Source organism: Megascapheus bottae, chromosome 20 (assembly GCF_031878675.1).
Source record: "Megascapheus bottae isolate mThoBot1 chromosome 20, mThoBot2.hap1, whole genome shotgun sequence".
NCBI classification, from domain to species: domain Eukaryota; kingdom Metazoa; phylum Chordata; class Mammalia; order Rodentia; family Geomyidae; genus Megascapheus; species Megascapheus bottae.
In genome coordinates, this window is record NC_143528.1 from 2,777,922 (window position 1) to 2,795,146 (window position 17,225).

General features: G+C 38.4%; 1 pseudogene; it reads right to left on the minus strand.

The window, feature by feature from the left end:
* Positions 1-14,021: 14,021 nt before the first annotated feature.
* LOC150049078 (large ribosomal subunit protein eL43 pseudogene) lies at positions 14,022-14,322 on the minus strand (annotated as a pseudogene).
* Positions 14,323-17,225: the final 2,903 nt, after the last annotated feature.

A 17,225-nucleotide genomic window follows, 5' to 3' on the forward strand; every position in this document is an offset into this window, starting at 1 on the left:
GCTCCAACCTGGAACTGGTAGCTTTGTCTAAAATTCACCTATTCTTCCCTATCACTTCTGAATGTCTCCTTCAGCACCAGATACTAGCACCATCATGAGATAGTGCCCAAAGGCAGCGATGAAAGCCAATACACAGGAAGTATCACTACTACACTGTTGGTGGGAGTGTAAACTCATTCAGCCACTATGGAAAGCAGTATGGTGGTTCCTCAAAAGACTAAACATGGAGCTCCCCATGACCCAGCAATTCCACTACTTGGCATTTACCCAATCATCTAGAAACAAGGGCATACTAAAGCCACTAGCACAACAATGTTCATTGCAACACTATTTACCATAGCAAAGATATGGAACCAATCCAGATGCCTCTCCGTTGATGAGTGGATCAACAAGATGTGGTATTTATACACAATGGAATTCTATGCTCCTATCAGAAAGAACACCATTGCCCCATTCGTAAAGAAATGGAAAGACTTGGAAAAAATATGAAGTGAATTAAGCCAGACCCAAAGGAACATAGGCTCAATGGTTTCCTTCATTTGTAATAATTACTATACATCTAGGATTCTAGCAGAGGATTATAATAGCTCAAAACCTAGATACATAAGGTCATAGAGGATGAGACTAAATGAAAGAACTCTAGGATATGGAAACAAGAGGTTTATCTGTGTGATTGTTGTTATTAATGTACTATGTTATTTCTCTTCTCTTTTTTTGCCCTTATGGTTAATCATATATTGTTACTGTATCTGACTTTGTTACCTGGTATATTGTATACATGTTTATTTGAAATAGGGAAAGGAAAGGGGGAAAACAAGATGATTGGGAGGGGATGAGGGGAAGGAGATGGGGACAAAAACATGAGAAGGGGTATCAGTGTGTGAGAAGTAATGCACCTACTACCTGACAAATGTGACTGTAAGCCCTCTATACATTATCCAGACAATAAAAAAGAAAATGTAATAATAAAAAAGAGCGGCCAACACAGTAAAAGACAACAAGAACTGAGAAAAAGAGCAAGTGTGAGAAAGAATTACTTTTGTGATGCTCTCATTTCAAAAGGGAAGAAAAACCTTTCTGGAACAGACTTAGCCTTCCATCTTGCTTATCTGAATGGAACCAACATAACCTCCAGAGCAGACATTACCAGAGAGATGGGGCCTTCGTGCTTGATTAAGAATAGCCACAGTTCACCTCCCAGCCTGCCACCTGCCCAAAACTGAGCACGGGAAAGAAGCAGATTAGCAGTGCTTGTTGTGATATAAATAATACTGCCATGTTTTTGTTGATTATTTTGGAAGTTACATATCAGTGTAAGGACTTTGGTGATTACCCATCTCACACTTTTTCATGTTTTTACCCAATGCCAACCAGATTACTGTCCATTACTGTAGGATGTTCACTGCTATAGTTTCCATGTGACACTATAAAGAAATGTGCATGCAATGTGCTGTGCAGGTATTGGGCCAGGGGTTCACTTTCAGCCCCCATTGATTTTTTTTTTGTGTTTGGCTATAAAAGGAACTTGAATAATGATTTCTGCTCAAATACGATGAACCCAACCTTAGATCCATAAAATCCAAGTGATACATTCATGCTCACTAAGTAGTCATTCCTCAAATCAGAATCTCTACTTGGCTCTTCTGACTTGTGATTTGGTTTTCATTTTCCAATTTCCACAAGTAAGTTGTCCCATAAAGGTATATAAAAAGTCAGATCTCTCATCTAATACGCTTGGCCATTGGAGGAGAGGATAGAAAATGCAATTTGACACAGGGGCCTACAGGATGCAAATGCATCACGTTGACTTATTTGGGGAATTGCAGGAAATGTTTTTCTTCTCATATGAAGAGCTATGTGCCACAGTTCTAACTGAACCTACCCAACAGCATCCTGCAGGAATACCTGAGCTTCAATCCCTACTACCTCCACCCCTTACTGTCTGAGCTGCCTTCGTTTTTGATAGTTATTAGTTTCTTGAGCTATGAAACTGGTACTTTTCCTAAGTCAGAGGTGAAATTTCCAAACTCTGCAATACTGGCAGAATATTTGTTTCATGGGATCACAGATTATTTGTCATTATATAGCTACAAAGTCAAAAACAAAACAAAACAGGAAATAAAAAATCCCAGTAATTTAAACCTAGAGCTATGTGTTGAGCCACACTGCCAGATTGAAATCCCACTCTACCACCAAATACCTTAGTTGTCTTTGGAAATATATCCTCCATTATATGCTTCAAAATCAATCTCTCTCTCTCTCTCTCTCTCTCTCTCTCTCTCTCTCTCTCTCTCTCTCTCTCTCTCTGTCTCTCTCTCTCTCTCTCTCTCTCTCTCTCTCTCTCTCTCTCTCTCTCTCTCTCTCTCTCTCTCCACTCCCTCTCCCTTCCTGTGTCTCTCTCTCTCACTCTCTCACTCTCTTTCTCATTTTTTCTTTCCTCTCCCCCACCCTCCCTCCCTTCTTTCCTTTCTTCTTTATTTTTCCAAACAAATGTAATCATGTATTGGTCTAGAGATGTTAGAGCTAGCACCAGACACTGTAAAGGGGTATATTGGGGAAATCAAAGCAGTGTTGACAAAGTGATACATTCTATCATATTTATGCTGCAATTACATTGACTAAAAATTCAGTTGATGCACCTAGGCATTGGTGACTCATATCTGAAATCCTACCTACTCAGGAGGCTGAGATATAAGGATTAACTTAAGGTTTGGAAGCAGTCCAGGCAGGAGAATCAGTGAGTCCCTCCTCTCCAATTAACCTCCAAAAAGCCAGAAATAGAGTTAGGGCACAAATGCTACAGCACTAGCTCAGGGAATGTGTCCAGATGCTGAGTTCAAGGCCAAGGACTGGCACAAAAATTTAATTCATGCAAAAAGACACAAAAATCTGCATATTAATTGAGGACCACATAATATTTTGATATATTTAAACATTATACAATACTGAAAGCAGATAAAATATATGTCTTCTTAAATATCTACCATTTTTATGTTGAAACTATTAAAAACCCTTTCCTCTTAGGGCTATGTGAAGTGTGGCTCAGGGGTAGAGCCATCACCCTGGGTTCTAATCTCCATCACTATAAAACAGCAGCAACAATAAGAAAATTTACAAAATGATTTCTCCAGGTTTTTGAGACCCACTGTACATATTTGTTTTCTCTAGCCACTCTATTATGCAGCACCACACTAGGGCTTTTGTTGTTTCTAACTATAAATTAACACCTATTGATCAGCTGTAATTCTCTTCATACTGCAAAATACTAGACAATAGAAATATAACTTTATTTTTATTTGCTGATATGAGTAGGAGATCCTTTTAAGCTTTTCCCATTAAAAAGCAATGTGGTAATACATAACAAATATATTCAAGTTACTGAGTATCATTTATGATTTGTTCTATCAGTTATCCTTCTATAAATCCAGTAATCTAGCAGTCCTTTTTGTGGGCAGAAAGGAATTTGGTAGTTAAGAGCATGCAGAGATGCTTCTATTAGGACAACAGTGTAGCTGGTACATTTTGAAGTATGACCTTCCATTATTAGTGTGACATTCAGAAATTTTGGGATGAAGCATCAAGAGTCACTTAATATGGACCAGGAGTTTTGGCTTAGTGGTAGAGTGTTATCTAGCATGCACAAAGCCCTGGGTTTGATTCCTCAGTACCATATCTACAGAAGAAACTGGAAATGGTCTGTGGTTCAAGTGGTAGAGCACTAGCCTTGACAAAGCTCAAGTACAGTGCCCAGGCCCTGAGTTCAAGACCCAAGACTGGTTTAAGAAAAAAAAGAATCACTTTATAGAGAACAGGTAGCATTATTGTTCAGGGAAGAACTTCTTATTTATGCCGTCTATTCTCTACCCATTGTATTTCTGTGTTAGACTAGCTTCCCATTGGGAAGGAACAAGATTCTGGCCAAGCTTCTCATTGAGACCTGTGGATCCTGAAGAGGCAGGAATCTATGAAACTACAGTGGAAGGTAATATTTGGGCAAAAATGTGGACCCCACAGGTATTTCTCTGCACCCAAAGGTTAGTTCAGAGTTTCTTAGAGCAATCGTGAAAATACATTTGCTTTGGCCACATCCTAGAGATAATGCTTTACTTGAGCTAGGTTAAAATGGTTTTCCCATTTGAGGATTTCTACTATAAAATACAGTTTACACGTTCAAACGTACAGATAACAGTGGAAGAAAAGCTCTTACTGATACAAACCACATTATTAGCTGCCCCTGTAGATCTGGATGCAATTGAATCAAATCTCCAAATCTTAAGGTAAGCCAGCTGCTTCATTGTGATTTCTTCCCACTTAGAAGACATTATATTTAGCTAGTGGCCTTTAAGTAAGCTTTGATTTTTGCTGAAATCATAGAGTTTATGGCTCATTTACTGCTGCTTGCACATTTTTTCTTACTTCTTTCTGCATCAAGCCACATGTCAATAATTTTTATAGCAAATCACTGACAGAATGATGTAGTTTACTGGGGTTTTGGAGAAGGTACACAGAGGTACTATTGCACAGAACCAAATAGCCTCAGATTGAATGTCAACCAGCAGTCCTCATAAGAGGAGAGTAAGCTAGCTTCATTCCTGGACTTCATGTGAATTCCATGTTATTTGTCTCCCCTCATTTTTCTTTCTTGTTCCAACTGAACCCCATTTATTTGAAGTAAATAGCTTGATTAGGACATTTCACATGAAGCCAACTTACTCCTGTAAAAGGTAAAACTTTCTAAGGGTTGACAAATGGAACACACAGTAAAATCAGAATCATAATGTAAAAGAGTGCGGATATCATCCACAAACAATTTTCCCAAACCTTCTTACAACTTAAGCTCTCTTCCTTCCCAGCCACATGGAATCTCTGCAAGATTTATTGTCATCATAAAGTAGTCAACATATTTCAGATTATCCTGTAGGAATTGTAGTATTTACTTGCTGTTTTATATTCATATTTTTTCCTGATTTTTTTCACTCAAAACAAGGTCTTTGAGGTATATCCCCATTCATTTTTAAATCAATCATTATAGGGCAAACCACATACTGTCTATTGGGGATCTGCTGGTGAAATTTTGGGTTATTCTATTTTCAGTCTGTCACAAAAGAAAGCACTGAAATATTTGTGTGCAAGCATTTGAGTGAGCATATGTTTCTATTTATCTTGAGTAAGTATGTGAGTAAAATGACTGGGTCTTCCAAATATATTTCATTTCCCAGGAAATCTTTGAAAAATATTTATCTCAAATCATCATCAGCAGTGTAAAAAGATACTAGTTGCACTATGTCTTAACTAGCATTTGGAACTGTCACATTTTTTTATTATTATTTTAAGATGTATGGAGTAGAATGAGGGTATAATTTGCAATTGTTATTTTTGTGCCTGTACTGGAACTTAAACTCAGGACCTGGACACTGTCTCTGAGGCCCTACGCTTTTTAGCTCATGATCAATTGGAGGTAAGAGTCTCGTGGGCTTCCTTTCTTGAGCTGGCTTTGAACTACAATCTTTAGATCTCAGGCTCTTTCTTAAGTAGCTATGATTACAATCATGAGCCACTATACCTGGCTCACTTACATTTTTCAATATCTTCCTTAAGACTCTATGTTTCTTAAAGCATTATAAATTTCTTTGGTTGCACTGAATACATTTTAACAGTGCTTAAAATCTCTTGTGTGGAATGTCTTCTCAGAGTCAATGGATTAATGGGCTGCTTGTCTGTTCCCTTGAGGATGCCAAATTTTTCTGCTTTTCGTAGATTAATTCTTGACTATTTTAGATAAGAATATCATGCTGTGGCAAGTTTATTCTTTTATTTTTTCAAAATATTGTTGATGTTTCATTTTAGCAAAAATCTATTTTGATTAGATTTAGAATTTAGCTCTTTATGATTTCAGTGGACACCTGCTCAAAACTCAGAGAAAATGATTTAGCCTTATCTGAAAGAGGTTAGAAAATTCTGATACATGTATTGATCAAGGGATAGCCAGAAAAAAAAGAGATTTCTAGACATAGAATTTATGGTTCTCTCTTTGGCTTTCTTATTTCCAGGATTCCATGTTCACCATTAGTGTTTGTGGTTGTGTCATGCACTTCTTTCTGACCCTTACCACAGAAAGACAGCTTCTTTTTTGTTTCTTAAACTCTGTGTGCTGTGGTTCATCATTCAGTGCCTTCAGGTGGTTCCTCCTTTGTTCAGAGTTGTTGTCCACAGTTGTGGTCTGTGGCTGCATCCTTTACAGGGGGTTGGTCTTCTATTACCGTACCCAAACTATACTATCCTCATTTGTTCTTTTTGCCATGAAGATAAATATCACTTGCCCATCTTTTGGATTCTTCTAATCCATTTTCCCATGGTTTACCTTCCACAAGTAACTTATGATATTTCCCAGAATACAAGTAGTAATATTTGGATACCAGTTTTATTAATCACATTCAGGACATTGACAGTTTGAGCTTAGGGCAACAAACAGCTGGAAAACTGCACATGGACAACTATTTAATACCTATACGTCTCAGAATATGAGATTTATAGAAAAAAGTGGTCAAGAGATAAGAGCACATGAGATTAGCAACAACTTTAGAAATAATCAGGGCATACAAAATAGTTATTCTGCAATTGTGGTAGAAAAATCCTTATAATATGATGACTTGGTACTAAATAAATGTCATACCTGAGAAGGTCAGAATAGATGATAAAGAATGGCATAAAGGAAGTAAAAATGTCATGGCAGCAAGAAAGTTAGTATGGTCATGTCTTTTCCAAGCCTACTGAGATGTTTAAACTCAGGGTATTCCAAACCTAGATATACTGTGCTTGTTCCTATAAACAGATACCCATGATAAAGCAATAAAGCCTAAGTTTATCAATTAGAGTAAGAGATTAAACCACTATAACAATGTACTATAAGAAAAGATGAGTGAATATAATCTCTCTGTATATGTATCTGTATATATATTATATTTTATACTGTATGCATCCTTGTTTCTGCGATGGTGTGAGATTCACAATGTGTGAATGATGTAGAGCTGTGTTGTAGCATGAAGACTTCTTGAATACAAGCACTGGATTGCCCTAGCAGAGGATATGATAAGCAAGACAGCAACTAAATGATGACTGGGTAAATAATGCATACAAAGTAAATAGTCTAGACAAAAGGATAATTTATATCAGGCAGGGCAATGTAGAGTAGACTGGATTTCATAACATTACTCAGAATGGAGAGCAATGTGTGTTTATGTGAGAGAAAGTAAGAGAGAAAGAGAGACAGGGACAGAGATAAGAAAACAATTTTAACCATTAGGATATAGCTCCCTTTTTACACTCTCCAGGGTTTTGGGTCTTTCAACCACATGCTGTCTCTCTTTCCTGTAAGCTGAGTCACTTAAGTTCATGAACTTAATTAAACCCCTAAAAAATATCTCCCTTTCATATATCTGAACCTAAACTCTGTTCACTCTTGCTTATCCTTCTCAGTCAAAAGATTAATTTATGTTTTGTGTCTTGACTGCTTCATTTTTTAGTCATGTCATGGTTCATTTAAAAATATTATGAAATGTGTCAAATCTTCAGAAATAATATATGCAATCTGTGTATACACTATGAATGTGAATGACTGTGAAGTAAGGTAACAGAAGGTAATAATTCTTGCCAATGCCAATGAAGTCCCCTGTCTACTTGCCCTCTCCTGCCCACCTCAGGACTCTAAGAGTTTACTTTTGTCCTTGAAATTTTTTCCTATTCACTGAAATTTTGTTTATACATATGCATCTGTCAATAATTTGTGTGGTTATAAGCTTTGTTATATAGTCTGTATACATCCAATGCCTTTTCTCTCACCTTGTTAGTTATCCATTGGTAAAATACTTACTTTTATTGATATACTGTTCTGTTGCACACCTATCCTATGTTTATCTTTCCTATTTCTGAAGAATATTTGAGATTCCATCAGTTTTCACTCATGGTTTTTTTTAATTCTTATTTCGTAAATTCTTTCCTTGGGAGATGTTTTCATATCTATATTTATGATTTTTACATATGTTTCTACATCTCATTTCCTCTCTCTTCAGATTCAATTGTTGAACTCTGCTGAGCATGTTTTTCTTGTGTATCTCATAGGTATCTCAAGCTAATAATCCAGGGCTCTTCCTTAACCTCCAGCCTTAATCAGGTAATCATGAGAACCTGAGAGTTCTACTCCATAATCCTCTGGAGCATCTTCCTTCCTCACATATCTGCTGCTTCTGTCTGAATTCAATCTCTGGTTATTACCCTTCCCCACAGGTGTTTAGAATAATTAATTACCTGATGTGTTTTCAGTTCTTTTCTTTGCCCTCTTGTCATGCCACTCAGGCAAACACCAGAGTGATTTACCTAAGACACAATCTAACATATCTCTTCCAAGTTTTAAAATCCAAGTTCCTGAGCACTGTAGCTTGGTTGTTCCCAGGTTATAACCTGCCCTTGTCCCTGATGGAGAACCAAAGATCTATGGGTCCTTGTACAATGTTAAGTGACTTGGTTTCTTCAGGGCCATTTGTCTTTCCAATTGCTTCTGAATTCCTAATTGGTTGAAACAATCAAGGCTACCTTAGCCTGATCCCCCACAGTACTAACAACTCCAGGACCAGGGCCCAGACACACACACGAGGCTATCTTTAGTGACTCTGAGGACCAGCCTTACCAGAAGTTGGTGTGTGTCGAGGAGAAGTTACTGACCCAGACTTTTAGCACTTCTCTTCCTTTCAAGCTCACAGGATTTTATCTATTTCTGGGACATCAATAACCTTTAATACTATTGATGGGTGTGGGGGGCGTGGTGGAGAGGCAAAGGGAATCCTTATGTAATCCAGTCTGTTTGAATGTTAATCTTCTGATTCCAGGCAGTAATTTTTCAGATTCTCAGTCGCCCCCTTTTTTTTCCAGTCATCTTTTTCCATCTATCAAACTTCTTTGAGTCTGAAACAACTGTTGCCCCTAGGAATGAGATGAATTCCATAAACACAGGCTTCACTCTGAATTCCAAACATCGTTTGTCCTATTCCCTCCCATAGCAAGGAGTCTAGCACATTGACCTATAGCTCTGAGCCCTTGGTCCTCAGTGTCTCAGGCCCTGGGCTCATAGGCATAGTTCTTTTCTCTCTTACACTCATTGTTTCTCTCCATAATACATTTCAATAGAGCCACTGCTCATTTCTTTCTGCAGGGCTGGCACTTGCTGCTTTCGTGCTCCAGAGTCAGCTTTCTCCAGATGGAATGATGTTCAAAGTCTGCTTCCTCAAGAGTGATGGAAGGCAGTCTAATCTGCAGCTGTGCGTTCTACCCTGTAGAGAAGTTTCAGGCTGTGATTCTAAAGCCCTGGCTTACCAGCTTCCTCTGTCTTGTCTTAAGTAGGAGAACCTGAGCTTCTCTTCTTAGCAACACCATTGTTATCAAAGCTATGCCATCCAGCCTTCCATTAGCTCAGCCTATGAGGCTGGCTTTCTCCTTCCCAACATTCCTTCCCAGCAATGTGTTTAGGGTTTGCCCATTTAGTTCTATGAAAAATAATTAAATAAGCTCTAAGGAAAGCTCAACAATTGGGGACTGTGTGTATGTGCGTGCATGCGCATCCTTGCCATATTAATTTCTTACAGTTGAAATTCTAGAGGACAAAGGGGACAAGCATTCTAGAGTGTGTGGTGGGCCATTCAGTTAGGGAGACCTTGGTTAATTTTTGTTTTTACTGTTGTCTTTTTAGTGAGTGCTATCTCCAGAGATATTTTCCTACTTTCTAGCAAGAGTGCTATTTAAGCCATTTTTTGCTAGTAGGGAGGCAGAGTAACTGCAAATCTGGTTAACTGTTCCTTTTCACAAAGCTGAGAAGATTTGTCCCAAGGCAATTGGCTCCAGATGCTGTGGTTGGCTGGGTCTGCAGCCTGCAGGACTCTGGCCCCTTGCTTTTGCTTCCAAACTGGATGGTGCTGCAGGGCAACAGGATTATTGCCTTTTTGCAGGCATTCCCTCCCAATGCATCCTTTACAGATAAGTGGAAGAAGCGCCTACCATCTGGGCTGCTATATGTGCAGCTGCCCCACATGGAGGATAGCTAGGCTGAAGGTGATGGCTACTGAACAAATGGTGCCTGTCTTGAAGACAGCAGGTCACACACGTGTGGAAGAAACTCCTGGGGTTTAAGTACATATTGATGCAAGCTGAACAAAATGTTGGAGCAATCTTGCCTGCAGAGGGCCAAAGGCAATCTGCTCCCACACTTAAGAAACTGAGCATTTCATGCCATCCTTGTTAGGGACCAAGTGCATTCACTGACGATGGGTAGAGTAACTGCAAATATGGAATCTGGAGTGAGTTTGAATACCCCCAGCCAGGTCATAGCAGTATGAACTTGAGCAAAATAATTGACTTCTGTAGCTTTCCTTACTTGAAAATCTAGGATGCTAATGTCCATTTTAGAGTGTTATCAGGATTATACAAGGAAAAGAAAACAGATACAGCACTTACATAGCCCGTGGTTTAAAAAAAAGAGAGAGATTTATAGTCAAAAAGACCTTGGTGTAAATCCTAGACGTAATCTCATGGAATCTTCATTTCTTTCTCTGTTTAATAGCCTAGCAGTTATTTTTCTGATCAGTTATTGTTAAAATCAAATCACACTACAGTTATGCTTAATTACCTGATTACATGACAATTTAGGAATATGTACATAGCGGATTCATAGAGGCTGACTTCACCATCCATTGTCATTTGTAACAGGCTCTCACTCTTCCAGAACCGGTGGAGGAAATCATTTCTCCCCAGGCTTCCCCACGCCCACCTTCATGGCCTTATCAAGGCCAGGTAGACTCACCAGGACTCAGCTAAGAGTTTTGTGCATCTAGTATACAGTAACATTGAAGACTGAATTTCCCACCTGAGGAGGTTAGAAAAAAAGGTACTTAATGGACCTCCCCCAAACTATAGGTTCAACAATGACCAATAAGCATCATAAGCATAGATTTCCCCCCTTTTTTGCCAGTCCTGGGACTTGAACTCAGGGCCTGTCCAATATTCTTGGATTTTCTCAAGGCTAGCACTCTACCACTTGAGCCACAGTACGATTTCTGGCTTTTCCTGCGTATGTGATACTGGCAAATTGAACCCAGGGCTTTGTGCATGCTAGGCAAGCATTTTACCACTAGGCTATGCTCCTGGCCCCACAAGCCTAGATTTCTATGAATAATATGTCACAGATTCCACCTCTTCCAGACCACCACAATGAGCTGAACAAAGAATATATGAACTTTGTTTCCTCTGTTTAGACATGTGCTCTAGAATATAAAAATAATATGCAAGCTTTCCCTGAATGGAAGAGGTGCTTGGTAAAAGAAGTGAAAAAGAATCAATTGAGAGGAAAATCAAAGAAAAATATAGGGGTTGCACATAAATCTCTGTGATACAAGTTGTTCAGATACCTGATTACCAGTACTGTAGGAAGGGGAACTGAAAAGAGCCAGGTCAGGTACTTCTGCTTATCCTCACTAGCCTCTTATTACTGGCTCTGGGATAGACAGAGGCTATCTGGTAAGGGGTCAGGCTGCCATGTTCTTCATTCTTTGTGTGTGTGAGAAGTCTGTGGAGCCTCTTGGAGGGACTTAAGTAGACTCAGGCAGAAGCACCATTAGATATCCCAGATGTCTTTGGAAGTGATGTAGGAGGCTGAGTGTCAGAAAGGTACCTGGTAAATCAATGCTGAGGAAGAATAGCCGAGTTGATGGGGTGCCTGTGGGGAAGGAGGGTGAGTAAAGATGAAAACTGGGCCACTTGGGTATCCTGGGTTGGTATAGTTGGGGCAGAACTCTGAAAGTACAGTGCACTTGGGCATCTTCCCTTACTCTTATTTACATCAGATCCTTCCAAATACCTGAGGTTCAGCAGTTGAGTAAGAAGAGCTGCAGGAATTATTGCTTTTATTTTTCAGATGGGAAAAGTAAGCACAGGCATTTTTAGAATCAGAGTTGGAGATGAAAGGGATCTTGATTATATATTCTTATCAAAAGGATTCCATGGCTTCACCATCACACTGGGACCCATATATACAATGGTATTAATACTTACTGAAAAGGTGAAATGGCATAAGACAAAATAAAATAAGAGAGAGAGATAAACAAATCTCCAACCCCAAAGTCCTTTTTAAAAATCTGCAGCAACAGGATTTTTAAGGTAAAGGGAAACAAATGACCTTCAAGACCATCTAATCCAATCCCCTCATTTTATGGATTAGAAATGAAGACCCATATTATTTTTAAAAGCTTTTCATCAATGAAATGTGTTCCTGTATTTTTCTGTAGCTAAGCATGGAATTATTTCCACTTTAATGTTTCAGATTGATTTTCTTCAAATGGGCTTTTTTTCATGAGTCACTGCTGACCTTCCATAAACCAATTTTGCATCAGAGCCATGCAGTGAACAACAGGAAATGTTAACCTTGGATCAACAACCAGAAACCAGTCCTCTCCCTGGAGTGTAGTTCCCATAGCCACTTGCAAAGTTGTGCATTCTGGAAGCCTCTGGATTCTCCTTTAAAATTGCCTCCAATGTCTTAAATTATTTTATAATTATTTCCCTATTCGCCCTTAGATGCCTCCATCTTCTCCATGTTTGCTGGTCTTAGGGCCAAAGTAGGCCTTAGAGGTACCTTGACTTAATATTGACTGTAGATTAAAACTTGCCCCAGGAATTGTATGTCACAGCTCATGTAACAAGTGGTATACTTTGAGAAGGTGGCACAAGAAGATGCTACAGCTTGAGAATCTCTTTCCACCTATTCTAGTGGTACACCATACAGTACTGTGTCAGAACAATTTGTGAAAGGAATCTGCTGGACCAGTGGAGACCTAGAGCTTCTGAATCAGGACAAAGGGAAATCGTATTAGATAGGAGCCCTGTTGTATCACCCATGCATGGCTGTCAGCAGAAAGGAGAGATATAAGAAGGAACAAGAACTCATTCTGGATCTTCATCCATGACCTCCCCCACCCAGGGCAGAAGATCAGATCCGCAGTATCACATCTTCTTTCCCATCCACCTGGTTTGGCATCAACCCCCTCTACATGGGATATGAATGTCTTCACACAGATACACTCAGCTGCATCTTTCCATGTGCTAGTCCTCCTCTTGACTGCCATTTCAAGGCTTTTCTGCTTAGCACTATTCCATGCAACCTGTGAAAGTTTGCCTTCACAGGGACATGCCGGCAGTTTATAACATACTTCAGTGGATGGTCCACAAAGACAGAGAAACCTGTCACATTTAATGGTGACTGTTGTAAGAGTTGAAGTCTAGGTGAAACCAATTCTTCAATTATTTAGTTTAAGAAAGATATGCCTATTACCTTTTCTAAATTTTTCCCTTTCTCTGTACTCTAACACAAGACACTAGATTGGAGTTTGGTGAGATACCTACCTTTCCCTATAATTTCATCATACATCTGTGCTCTTAATTTATTATAATTTTAACTTTATATGAAGGCAATCATGGTATTTATACTTTTCTTCAATTTGCATTTTTAAACAGTTCTATCTTCTGGTATTATCCTATCTCATTACAGGTGGCTCTGGTACATTTGTTTACTCATTCACCCCTCAATCATTCATTCATTCGTTTGTTTGGTGGTACTGAATTCAGGGTTTCTAATAGGTACTATACCATTTGAGTCACATCTGTAGCTCCTTTTTTTCATTTGTTCTTTTTGTTTTCGTTTGTCTATTTGTTTGTCTATTTGTTTGTTTGTTTATTGCCAGCCCTTGGACTTGAACTCAGAGCCTGTGCACTGTCCATTAGCTTCTTTTGCTCAACGCTAGCATTCTACCTCTTGTGCACAGCACTACTTGCAGCTTTTTCTTTTTATGTGGATTCCAAGGCTTCATGCGTGCTAGGCAAGCACTCTACCACCAGCATATTCTAAGCCCTGCATTGCCTATTTTTTTTCTCTTTTGATATTCTATTTTTTGTTATATGAATTAACCTGTTTATTGTAGGCTAGGGATATCTCAGATGATAGAGCTTCTATTGGTCTTTTAATTCCTTCAGTCTTCTAATAGCAGACTCGACTGTGACCTCAGAAGTGGTGTTGTAGGTCCAGGCTCCACCAGCCACTGTTTTCATGCAGGAATCACAGTGCCAGATGCCCACAGCTCGCCTCTTCATCTTGGTCTTGCCACAGAAAGAACAGGTGTACTTGGCATGCTGGCTGATTTCAATTTTTTTCACCATCTTCAGGAGTGAGGCACCATAGCGGGTGCCGTATCTACCGGCAATGCCGACCTTCTTGGTGCATTTGGCCATATTGCCACAACTCAGGTCCAGGCCCAGAGAGGAGATATTCTATTTTTTGAAAGATTTTATTAACATTGATTTCTACATCATATTTCAAATGTCATGTTTAACAAACAAGTATGCAAGAAGGGACTCTTTGTTGCAATCATTGGCACATAGATTTTAGAACATAAATAAAATTAAGCTGAGGATTTGTATGTCATAGATACATACCAATCTATATAATATATTATGTCTATAGAGTATATATCCCATCATAGATTTTTATGTCTATGTAGTTATGTTTATATCTCCAAGACCATGTCAATAACCTTGGGTACCCAAATATTGAGTCCTCGCTCTTATACTGTTTGGATCTAATATACACATATTAAGGATACCATGTGCCTTTTGTTCCTTTGGTCTTGAGGAGTTATCTCACTCAACATAATTCGCTCTAGCATCATCCACTTCTCAGGGATGCATTGTCTATTTTTAAGGTAGTCTCTTGCTTTATATCCTGGCTGGCCTCTACTGTTTGTATTCCTCCTATTTGTGCTTCTCCATGTCAATGAAGAATGAAGTCCCAACCATTGGTTCAGATAGAGTTTCACAAACTGCTCTCCCTGGCTGGCCTAGACCTCTGATCTCTACCTCTTAAGTAGCTAGGATTACTGTCTTATGCCACCATGCCCAGCTTAATATGTTTACTTGATGGTATAATTTGATAGAAATGCTTTTCTCCAGGTGTGTGTGTGATAGTTGTAATAATTCAGATATGAAATTCTTATATATGTATATAAGATTTTCAGAGAATTATAGCTAGAAGGAAATTCCTCTTTCTAGTTTATCAGTAGTTAAATAAAAATTAGTCTTTAGGGTGGTTTGGCTGAGGTACAGTCCGAAAGCCATGACTACATATATAGAATTATCCAATAATCACTCAAAAATTGGTGTTATCTAACTTTACTGTTTGCCAGTGATAATAGCTGTGAAGTTGTGCCTCAGATGCAGTTTTATCTTGCATTATTGCTGATTAAAGATATTGAAACTATAACTATACCACAGGGATTTGATCAATGTTGCACTGGGAGGTAAAATTATATATGAATCATCTTTTATTTTAACATGAATACATGACAGATTTATTAAATTAATTAGTAAGGAAATAAAAAATGTTCAGACTTTTAAAGGAAAAATTGAGTGAAGTATTTTTAGTGAAGAAAAAGAAGAAAGCTCAAATGATTTAAATAATTTTTACACAACACTTTGCGGACATTCTATAATATAATAAAACTCTTAAGGTTATTGCTTCTATAATGTAGTCTTTTGGCTCTTTCTCAAACAACTTGATTTTACATTTATATCAGACAACAATCATTTGCATTGCTCTCAGTTTTCTGTTCATTGCCATTTATGCACTCAGCAAGAGTAAATAGCAAGTCAAATCAAGATTGCCTCAAGAAGAAAAAGTTGGCTAGGCACTGGTGGCTCACAACCAAAACCAAGCTATTTCCAAAGGTAGAATTTAAGGAGCAAGTCCCGAAACCACCCAGCAGAAAAGCCTCCAGGACTCTTATCTGTAATCATTCATCAAAGAGCCAGAAGTGGAGCTGTGGCTCAAGTGATAGAGCACCAGCTTTGAGCAAAAAAGCAAAAGGACAGAGTCTGGATCCTGACTTGGAGCCCACTTCCTATTGCATACACACAGACAGACACACAGACAGACACACAGACACACACACACACACACACACACACACACACACACACACACATTAGTCAATGTTTTGTAAACAGCTAGATACAAATATTTTAGGGTTATTCAGCTGAGTGGTCTCTATTGTGGCTTCTCAGCTACAATATTTGACCTTCAAGTCAGAGTCTGAAAACCCCCTGCTTGGATAATCCAGTGCTCCACAGGTGAACTGGCTAGAAAATCCCCAGAGAGGCATTGAAAGAACTTAAGATTTCCCTTTGCTCTATTTCTACAGTTTGAATAGTTTTTCTTAAGAGTCTCTCTTTTGATCATAAAGAAGCTCTAAAGATTATTGTGGAGCACAGAAAGCTGATCTAATTGTATTGGATCTAGTTCATTTATGTAGCCATAGTGAAAAGTGTTAATTAATGCAAATAAGCCACTTTCTTATATTGTCAGCAAAAGTAGAGTCTGATGGCAGGAAACAATTTCTAAGGGCAGAAAATTTACTTCTATATGGAAAAAAGAATAGTTTTACTGCTTCAGAAATTTATTTGCTTCATTTTCTCTCTTAATCCAAGCCTAGGGAATCAAACCCGAAATATTTATCTCTGCCCATTTTGCCTGTTATAACTACAAGTGTGGAAGGATTTCTCTCTCCTCTAAGGTTCCTGTACAGCAATAGATGGTCTTTCTGACCACCTAGAAGTTCAGAAGTATTATGGCAAGCAAGGGTTAGCAAACCTTTTGTATGAAGGTACAATAGTAAATATCTCATGATAAGATTTCTGTTATAACTATGCAGCTATGTAAATGAATGGGTGTGCAAAAAAGCACACACATTTATTCTAGAGAATGTAGTTTGTAAACGTGTACTTTAACCTCTGGAGCAGGTACCAGCTTAGTTTTATTTTATCAGATGTAACAGAGGGTAAAGAAGAGCAGAGGCATTTTCTAAGATAAAAATGAATTCTTGTTTTGCATTAAGGTGATATTTGATAATACAGGATCATAGTACTTTTTAAAAAATTGGCTTATATTAGTTTTATAAAGAAGGTAGGGAACTGATTTCATGGTTACAACTCCATGCAATGTTTTGGAGGGGATTGTATTGGTACTGTGGTTTGACTGAGAAGCTGACACTTTACTACTTTTGCCACATTTCCATTTCCAGCATTTTGCTAATTAATTGGAAAGAAAAGTGTTATGGACTTTTCCACATGGCTTGCTTCAA